This window comes from Cupressus sempervirens, chromosome 8 (assembly GCF_028749045.1).
Source record: "Cupressus sempervirens isolate cs-2001-9-10 chromosome 8, ASM2874904v1, whole genome shotgun sequence".
NCBI lineage: Eukaryota > Viridiplantae > Streptophyta > Pinopsida > Cupressales > Cupressaceae > Cupressus > Cupressus sempervirens.
In genome coordinates, this window is record NC_143125.1 from 166,861,347 (window position 1) to 166,872,741 (window position 11,395).

The following is an 11,395-nucleotide window of genomic DNA, read 5'->3' on the forward strand; positions in this document are numbered from 1 at the left end:
CACACAAGTTGCATTGGCAACTAAGGTTGAGGATGTGAAGAAGGTACTTGAGAACATACTCTCATTATACACTAAATTGTGCAACCCATCACTCTTCACCCAAGAGACTAGAAATCTCATTCTAAGTCTAGAGAGCCAAATTTCTACATCAGGTGCAAGACTACCAATAAATCCAGCTCAGAGTGAGAAGCATTTTAGACATTGCTTCAAACATAGAATCACTTAGCTGTATTGACAGAAGATGAGGCTAACATAAGAGCCAAAATGACTAGCATCCAAACAACCCTCACCCCACATATGGAAATTTTGCACAAGGAGCTAGGCTATGTTGAAACTCTACTGAAGAAAGACCCAAATCTTTCTACTTTAGATGGTTTAGTCCACCTTTTTGCTGAGCTTGCCATCCAAATCAAGTCATTGGATGTTGCATGTGATAACTGGGATGCAACCCTCAAGATAATATTGGATGTCCATAAATATTTTTTGGACCAACACACAATAAGTTTATAGCCCATTGACATAAGTGTCAAAAGAGGGAGAATAATATTTTAAAAAAGGAGAGCAGGAGAATGAGATAAAGGGGGAGATATATTGTTGGAGAGAAAGAACAAAGGGGGAGACATAAGGACAGTAAGAAATGGGGGAGAGAATCAAAATAAAAGAAGTATCAGAAGAAAGAGTATAAGCATGAAGTCAAAGTGTATCAACAGAGACACATTTACTTAGAAGGAGTACAAAATTTTGATTATAGAACAAACTTATCAACTCAAGGGGAGTTATCAATTTTGAGGTACACAAGTTATTACAAAATTTTGTTGTTTTGAAGTTTTGTATATAAGCTGAGTTGAGGTATGTTATGCTCGAGAGATCAAGGATATTAATGTATACTCAAGTGTTTTTGACACTCATGTCAAAGGGGGAGATTTTTGATCTCTGATTGGTTTTGACGAGTGTCAACATACTTAAGTTATTTACTTAGTTCATGCCAAACTAGTATTACATGCCAAGCACAACATGTAAATATTAGACCATGCCAAGTCATAGTGAGTGTCAAGCCACTCATGTGCTGAGTCACTCAAGTGTCAAGCAGATAGACCATGTCAAGTGATTTAGGAGCTGAGTAAACAATGCATGTCGAGCAATACAAGTGTTGAGTCACAAAAGAAAGATTAGCGTATGCCGAGCATCAGAGACTTCAAATGCCAAGTAAGATAGTTTTGACATATTTGTTTGTAATGGCACAAATAACTATGTAAACCATTTTGAGCTGACCTAAGGATGAATTATGATATTTTGGAGATAAGGACGAACCTCTAGTTGGATTTCCTATGCAATTACATGCAACCAATTAGAAAATGGGAAGGATTAAGTAGAAAAATGGATGAATATCATATGTAAATTCATACCTAACCCTAAGCTACCAAAAATCTTCTTGAGGAGGACAAAACCCTAAACTTTCTAAGAGTGTTGGAGTGAAGAGGATAGTTTGCATGCGCAAACAGAGCATTCATGGTGACTTAGAAGTTATGAAGTGAAACCACATTGTAGAATCAATTAGATCATAACAAAGGATAAAGAAAAGGATACAAAAAAGAGACATTTGATCAAGAAGGATCAAGAAAACATTGTTTAGAGGTGATTTCTTATCAAGCAAGCAAGTGTCAACTACAGGATCTATGCTGAGACATTCTAACAGGTGATTTCAGTCAAATCTCTTAATAGAGTAGTCCTAACAGGCTGTATAAAATCCCTTAATAGGGTGCTTACTTAGTTGTAAGTTAAAGTCCTTTAACCAAGAACACTTGTAACAAGGTGTTGAAATCCTCTAACAAGGTAAGACCTAACAGTCTTTGTAAGCCTTTAACAAGGCAAATCTTTCATAGGGTAGATCATGTTTCATGGTCAAAACATTGTAACCTTTATTGGATACACTTTATTGTTGTAGTAGTGAAGATTTGTGGGTGTCATCCCCACCCCAGTTTTACCTTCTCACTTGGAGGGTTTCTGGGTAATCATATTTAGTGTTATGTGTGTGAATTCTTACATGTTTTCATGATTTAGATGTATATGCTTTACATGTTTCAGTTTACTCATTGAATGCATGAGATAGATGTGTGGTAAAAAATTTATGGGTCCAAGTTTAAACTACGGATTCACACCCCCCCCTAGAAGTTTACCTTTCCTATTGTATTTCCAATAGGTTAATGATATTCCTTTTAAGAAATCCCCTTAATCCAAGTGTTGACTTATTTTGGTGAAGGGTCCACCACATATGAGGTTGATAACTCATGATTCTCTATCTTGACCTCATCCTTGCGATCTTTTTTGTTCCTACATCTTGTTCATCTCATTCCTTATTATTTCCATGTCAAAAAAATTATTCCCTTTGTTGTCCTCTAATTGATTGAGTGGCCAGTTGTTAAACCTTCAATATTTTTCCAAATGATCAATCTTGTGACAAACAAGAAAATGTTATACTAGTTGACCTCCAAGGTCCAAAATTACCTCTCATTATTCTCAGTCTATAATTAATTTCCATATACTCATAATGTCCACACAATGTGACATCAAATTGTCATTTCCTAGCCAGTGTAATCCTTGATTTGATTGAGGATAGGGGAACCTATACCCTCGATCTGTAATCTTCAACTTTGTGCCCAATTTTTTTTGCATGTATAACAATGACCATAAATTCTACTTCCACTTGAGTTGTGTAATGTCCCCTTTTCAAATTTTCTCTTTAGTCGCTTCAAGTTTCCACTTTAAGATTTGGATAACTCTTGTTTATATTATGAATGATTTCAAATATATTTGTACTTGAAGATATATGAGGATTATGTCCACTTCAAGATATACAAGCTCTTAGACAAAATATAAATATATAAAAAGATAATTATTTTATATATAATTAGAATTTATGAATATAATAAACATCTTCTAATAAAATAACAACTAAAATTAATATAACCTTTATTTGGTCCATTTTTCACCCTTTACTTTTAATTCTTATTTCTTTGTGATATTCTCTCTATCTTATATCCTTTTCTTAACCTTGATACCCTTTTATTTCTTAATATAATAATAATAATAATACTTTATTAAAGGGGTGGTGGCTCACTTTTATTTTCTTAGGCTTTACCTTGTTGATTTCTACGTGTGACTTGTATTTTCCTTGTATTTTGATTTTTCTCCCCTTTCCAATATTTATATTACTCCCAGATTTCTCTACTTTATTTTTCCAAATACCATCTCACTGTTAGATAACTGAGAGGGGTGGGGTGGGGGTGTGAAGGGTGAATAAGTTATGATCAATTATCTTATAGTCCCTTCAAATAATTTTAGTACCAAACAAACTTCATAAACAATCACTCGGTGTACATATTCAACTTACCACTTAACTCTTTCAAACACTTTACTCAAACTTGTTCATTCACTGTTATGTTTTAACTGATTGACACTAATAGAACTTATAGTTATTACTTATCATTAACTTAGTTATTATTGAGTTGCAATCAAATGAAAATTAACTTGCAACATAACAACATTCACACAATACACCAAGATTTTTAACATGGAAACCTTGTGAAGGAAAAAAATACTTGGGACTCGCAACCCAAAATTTTCACTCTTCTAAAGTGAGCTCAACTAAGAGCCAACCTTGTTACAAGCTACATACACATTGTTAATGTGATATTGTTAGAGAATTTAACCAAAATATCATCTAGACCTTGTCACTCCTTGATCCTGTCTTAAGAGTGGCCTACTCTAAAGTACTTACAAACATCACTAATCAATGTTACCATTTAGGATTTCATAGACTTGTTAGGTCCACTTAGTCTACAGGATTTTTTACTTCAATTATTGGAAAGTAACTATGTAAATGATTTGTTTAGGTATATCACTACCTTCCTTGTTCCATCTCTTTTTTGTTCTTGTCTTTGTTTGATCTCTATCTTCTTGATCTCTTTTATTCGTTCTCTTGATTGGTTGATTCACTCCTTCATTTTCCTTCCTTCAACCGCTCAGTTCTCCACGCTCAACTATCTTCCTTCACCTTCTTCAATAGTTTTCACTTTGATATCCTTCTTTGCATTTGATCAACATTACCAAATCAATAACATAACAAACCAACATTTGATTAGCAACCAATCAATAGCCTAAAATTGTCTTGATCTCCTCCTTAAATAGTCATTTATGGGATTCTAGATTCTTCCATCTATTGTCGCTTAATCACAATCATTGATTTCATATTCAATGTACTTAACCACATAGAAAATAGAAATTTGCATATAACTTTGTGATCATCCTTATCTTTATTTAATCTCCACCATCATATCCTTATTGAATTTTCCCAATCGTTGATCTTGCAACAAACTTTGATTCGTGCCTTTAAACATCTCAAACATTCTGCTTTTCATCAAAAGTCAACCTTAGATTATATTTATTGCAACTTATTCTTCCAAGTATTAGTCAACACACATAATATTTTACTTGGGTATTATAGTACTTAGTTAATACTAGACTTTCTTGGGAAATACTAAATTTCCAACTTACTTTATCATTTTCTTGGTGAATACTGTAGTCACTTGGTGAATACAATCTTCCTTCATTAACCTTGTCACTCAATTAAGCTTGTGTAGATCAATACATTACAATATTACATGATTATAAAACTATCAAACCATCATTACATTATCACTATCCAACTCATTCAAGTGCCTATTGAATACCATACTTATCAATTCAATCTTCAACATACTTTCTTCAAATCTTCTTCATCAATCAAATCCTCTTCATCTATCAATTCCTCTTCATCAGTCTAATGGTATATCACTTAACTAAGTTAGTATAATGTCTAGCCAAATAAGGCTTGGCATCAATGATAACATAACAACTGATATGACTCTTTTACATGGATTCATAACATTACCAATTATATTTTTAGCTGGGGCTAACAATCACATGGATTCTAAGTTGATGATTTTTTACTTAGTTCCAATGTACCTTATAATTATTATTTTGAATTCTCCCTCGTATCTTTTTGAACAAATGAATGGGGGCACACACACACACAGATATATATATATATTTGTCAAGATTCCCAAAATGGTACTAACATGTCCTTGTATGTAGATCATGCACATCCAAATGGTGCAATTTGATTTATAATAGTGATGTAGTGGGTTAATTTGAACTTTTATTTGGGAAAAGATACAATTACAAATGTTTATAATAATAAAAAGAATATTGTATGGGATTATTAATATTTGTATTTAAGTAGTAGTTTTATTATTATTCTTAAAAAAATTATAGTTTAATAGAGTGAAATAAATATATATTATATAATTGTCGATAATGTGGTTGTGGATACTTAATATTGACTCTCTATGTTCTTGTGATTTATTGACTTGTATTGTTTAATGATTTCATTGCTTCACTTTGGTATTGAAATTATCATTCATATTCATATGCATAAGATGATGATATTATATTTTATTCATACATTATATATATATATATATATATAGTTAGATTCTATATTAGGAGGGGTCATGACAAGTTGCTTCTTATATTGTATATATATCCACATTTCATGTGACCATACTTTCCATAATTAGAGTAGTGACCATTAAATACTCGAGGTTTAGTAACCATCGGTTTCCTTCAATAGGCATCAACAATATGACCAACTTTTCCATAATTGAAACAAGTAGGTTTATTTAGTTTCTTATCAGTCATGCATGAATGTACCTTTGAGTCCCATGAGGTCTCCTTTGACTTTGATGATTCTCCTACTTCAAATTTTCCTTGAGTAGTGTAGCCCAAACCTATTATGTCCTTCTTTTTCCTTGATTGCTTAGCTATTCATCAAGCTTCTCTTTACTTTCATTGTACCTCTTCAATCTCTTGTTGTTTTCCTTTTCAATATTATATTTCTTTTCTAGTTTTTCAACTTTATCCCTCAACTTTACATTCTCATTCACAACTTGTTGGATCTCATCAATGGTATCCTACTTTTGCTTATGTATCAATGCTAATTATTGTTTGATTTAGTTGAGTTCTGCCTCTTTTTCCTTTAATGTATCTTCAACTATTTTCTTTGCATCTTTAACATGCTCTCTTGCATCTTCAACAACTCTTTTTGCTTCAAGACTTTCACACACACTGACAACTTGTCCTTTAAGTTCCTATTTTAGAGTATTGATTTTCTCCATTAGTTCTTTAATGACTCTCTTAGATTCTTCAGATATGGAACCCTTAGATAGCTTCTCAATTTTCAGAATTGGTCCTAACTCTTATTTAACCTATCAACTAGCTCTTTTCTTATTGTGAGTGATTTCCTTAGCTTCTCTTGTAGTTCATGAATCGTGTTAGCTTGTTCCCCAAGATCTCTCTCATACCTATACCTCTTTATCTTCGTGAATTCTTTCCTCTAGTTATTAGGCTTATCTTCTAGAGGAACTAGGATCTAACACCAATTATTAGTATAAAAAGGTACTAAAAGGGTGGGTGGGGGGGTCAGGCCTGATTTAGCACAATAGATAAGCTACTAATTCAAACTATTGATCTAACTTTACTTTCAAAATATTAGCAAAATAAGTATTGTAATAAACAAACTCAGATCATTGATCAATCACAACATAACACAATCATTTTGTTATCATGAAAAATCCTTGTTGGAAGGTAAAAAATGTGGTGAAGATGATACCCACAAGCACTTGACTGCAATTAAAAGGTTTCCCTGTTACGAGCTTATAAATACCCTTTCTAGGGGTCCACCCTATTAGAAGTGTTTTAAACATTATTAGGAGGTCAAGAAGATCTATTAGAATCTACCTTAGTTAGAGGATTTAAAATTCCTTCTGAGAGTCCATCCTATTAAAGGATTTATAATAATAAGATCGACCGATCTATTTGTAGCATTTCTTGCCTGTTAGATCCTTTCTATTTTTCTCACTATATAGCTTCTCTCTTTTCTATTTCTACTTCTTTACTTGTTTTAATCACACAAATTCTTTATTCACCTCTCGATCTCTCTCCTTTTTTCTCTTCTCTTCTCATGGCCTCTCATTCTCACCGTTCTTCTTCTTTAACTTGTACTCACCTTTTTTGTCACTTAATCTCAGCCCTTCATTCAAATTATAAACTTATCACACTCATACCTTTTTCACTTCACATATCCATATGTCCCTAACACATTTTGAAAATTTTCCTTGATCATCATTATGTCTTCTTATGCAATTACCTATAATAGTAAAAAATGTAGTTGACTTGTACTAGCTTCATCTCGAGTTTTCTCACCTATCTTTCTTCCAGCCAATAGTTGTCAAGTTAATATTACCCCATTCAAGAAAATTCACCATCATTTCTTTATCTTCAATCACATCAAGAATATTGATCATTTGAGCATCCTTATGTCAGAGATAACAGATTCACCTTTTTATCTAATCATGTCGTGACTCATAGATTCTTGCTTACTGCTCATCATCATATAAACTTAACTTGTATGAACATCATATGACATAATTTTATAATGAATCCTCTAGTTCACATTGGCTCATGCATTTTCCTTGATACTCTGATTGTGAAAATGTTGGTCTCGGATTGGTTTTGACAATTGAGTGTCAACACACTTAACCAATTTTCATATAAAAGCCGAGTACACTATATATGTTGAGCCACAGTATGTGCCTAGCTAGAATTCCAATAGGTGTTGAGTGACTTCAAGTGTTGAGCATGATACAAGTGCCAAGTGATCTATATGTGCCAAGTCACAATTGATGTCAAGCAAGCCAGAATGCTAAATGTGCCGAGCAAGCCAGAATCATACATGTGTCGAGCACTAGTAATCCAGTATGTGTCGAGTAACACAGAATCAACATATGAGTTATGCCTTCACAAACTCATATGCAAACTATTTTTGGATGAATCTCAAAGGATTTTAGAGATAAGTTCGAATATTTTCTTTTACCTATGCAATCAGCATGCAGCCAATAAGAAAAGTAGAGATTGCATGCAACCAATAGGATAAATCCAAGGATTTGAGCAGGAAAAATTAGTTCGTGGATTCATTTCAAACCCTAAGTCTTCGAAGTCTTTATAAGAAGGCAAAGACCCCTTGATTTGAAGTTGCTAAGTAGATGAATAATTGAGGTAAGCAAATTGTAGAACAGGGCAAGCAACATGGGTGTTAAAGACTTAGTGATTGGATCAACATTGCATATTTAGTTGATCAGAATAGAGCAAGGGCATCGAACATGTATCAGATCTCAAAGGATCAAAATCAAAGAGAGCAGATCAAGTGCTTGAATTTGGCAATCAAGGATTGTAAGCTATCAGGTTTATTAATCTAATACTCTCTAGCAATTGTATTAGAAAGAAAATCCTGTTGATAGGTTAGCTTAACATCTAGGTTGTAGAACCTTTGACAAGGTGATAAAATCCTTTAACAGGGTGAAAATTCATGTAAAGTGTTTGTAAATCCTTTAAATAGGTCACTATACTATTGATATAGTGTAAAGCCTTTAACAGGGTAGACCATCAAAAGTGGTCAAACATTGTTTGTTGCAATGATATTTTGTGGGTATCATCCCCACCCCAGTTTTATCTTCTCATTTTGGAGGGTTTTTGGGTTACCAAATTTGGTGTTATGTGTTTTGATGCACGTGTTTACTTTATGCTTAATTGATATGTTTACATGCATGCAATTTATTTTTAGTTAAAAGTTTTTAAGGTTAAAGTGTGATACTTATGATTCACCCCCCCCCCCCCCCCTCTCATAAGTATTCTTCCCATTTGATTATTCCAAAAATTGGTATCAGAGTCGAGTTCTCACAAGAAGGAGCCTTACAGCTTGGAGAAAAGATCTACAAATGGAAGTCTACAAACTTGGGAAGATCATAGAGAATCGGGCAATTGATATACAACTTTCTTTACATGCTTTGGAAGAAGCTAGAGGAGAACTAAGGAAATCCTTAAAAAGAAGAAAAGAGATTGCCATAACTGAGAATGACACACAATACAAGGAGGTTGACACCTCAAATCTATTTTCAAATGGAGATTCTAAAGAGTTTGATGTAGCTATAGTAGACTTGATGGAGAAGAATAGAGCTCAAGCAAAAGAAATCAGAATACTCAAGCTTGAACAAGAATCACAAGCCATGATGCTTTGTCAAGCAACTGAACAGAAGAAAAGAGCAATTGAAGACAAGGCTATGATAGAAGATGACAAAAAAAATCTTACCAATAGACTAGAGGAAAAGACAATTGAGTTTGAAAGAATCTCTAACATGTAGCTAGATACTTTAAGCTAGATGATGAATGCACATCATGAGTTGAATATGAAGGACATTGAGATCTCTACACTAAATGAACAATTGAAAAATGACTTGAAAAGAGAAAAGGAAGTTGTAGAGAGCTTCAAAAAACCTAATGAAGCAATCAAGTACTTTGAGCAGCTACTGAAATCATCCAGGACAAGAAATGATACTTCAGGACTTGGTTACATCAACACTAAACAAGGAGAGTCCTCCAAGACTGCAGAAGAAAGGAGTAACAAAGGTAAGAACACTAAACCTACTTGTCATGTATATGGTAAAAAGGGACATACTTCTAATGTATGCAGGAGCAAGAATACCCATCAGCATGAGAAACCTAAGAATGCAAGTTATTGTCATAAGTGCAAAAAATAAGGACATCAAGCATATAACTACAGGACTAGAACTATAAGGACACCAAGATTTGAAGGTCACTGCTACAATTGCAAGAAGTATGGACATAGAGCTTTTGAGTGTAGATCAAAGCCTAAATGGACACCTAATCAGCCTGCAAATGGAAACAACCATGATCACCACTACAATTGGGACAACAACACCACGTATAGTTGTCATTACTATCAGAGTATGGGCACATTCCTAAAAATTGCACAACGACACATTTTAGAGGAAACTATAGCAGATGGTTGAGCCAAACCACATGTTTCAGTTGCTTGAAGACTGGTCATATCAGCAAGAATTGCCCAACAAAGTCAAAGGCACCCAAGTCATAAGTCAACAAAGGAAAAGAAAAGGTAAATGTTGAACACATTAGAGAACAAATGAACAAGACATGGAAGAAGAAAGATGAGTTTAGCACATCAAATGAAGGGATCACTTCACCTAAGAGGTCAAGTGGTCACACCTCATCCAACTAAGTATGGATAGGTGTACGAGACTAATATAAAAACTTACATCATACATTAGTCCCAAGACAAATAAGCACTGCAAAGAAGAAAACAACATGAGAAAAGATGAAAAGTTAAAACTTAAAATTTATGCAAGTATTGTTGAGTTGTCCTTTGATGCTGAGTGAATGTTAATATAAGCCAAGTTGGTTATGGGAGCTAAGTAAATAAGAAGTCCAGTTGGAGTCGAGTGATGGAAAGTTAATGGAAGCCGAGTTATGTTGAAATCTTCAAGAGTCGAGTGTACAACTGTATATGCACTAAGCATTTAATGCTAGGTTCTGAAAGAGTATAAGGTCAATTTTTCAATCATTTCTCATAATTCAAATGCAGAGCAAGAACAAGAAGAGCACATAAGTGATTGACGAACATCATTAAAGCTTTTGCATGGATTTCGATAAGATCAAGCACCATTTTCATCGATCTAAGGTATTCTTCGAGTGTCAAGTTGCGCAGTTATAAAGTTTTATATCTTTTGAAACCCTAGATTTACAAAATGGTATCCATTTCTAAAAATCCTAAGGAAAAGGAAGATTTCAAGGTTCAGTTAGTTAGCAACGAGGTTAAACAACCCAATTTTAGGCCAATTCCAAAGGTAGCGTATAAAAATGACCCTACCAGTGCACTCTCCATTATTTCGCCCAAAGTTGTGATGGTGTAGGATGTGAGGAAATGTTACAATTGTAAGGTAGGAGCAATAGGAGAGTTGGAGATTTTTCAAGCATATGATAAATTGTGTGATAACGAAGTGTTGAAGGAACAATTTCAAATAATTGAGAAAAAGGGTTTAACACATGCCCTAGTTTTCCCCACAATTTTCAAAATAGAATGGATAAGAATTGTCCTAAGTAGAATACATAATGGTTGCTTATGGCTAGAAGGAGGACCCATCAAGATATCGAAGAGAATTGTGCATAGGGGTATAGGTTTTCCAACCCTAGATCAATACAAGACCCTACAAAGTGATTCCAAGGAAGCTATTGAAAAAAACACCGGGGCTAAATGGAACAAAAGGGGCATGACTATTGATACTATCACAGATCCCCTTCTAGATTTTGCAGTGAGTATGATATCTCACAAGTTCTATCAATCAAGCAGATTGAATAGTGTTCCTTGCATTGCTGTGGATGTGGCTTACAAACTTGTCAAGGAAGATCATACATATGATCTAGC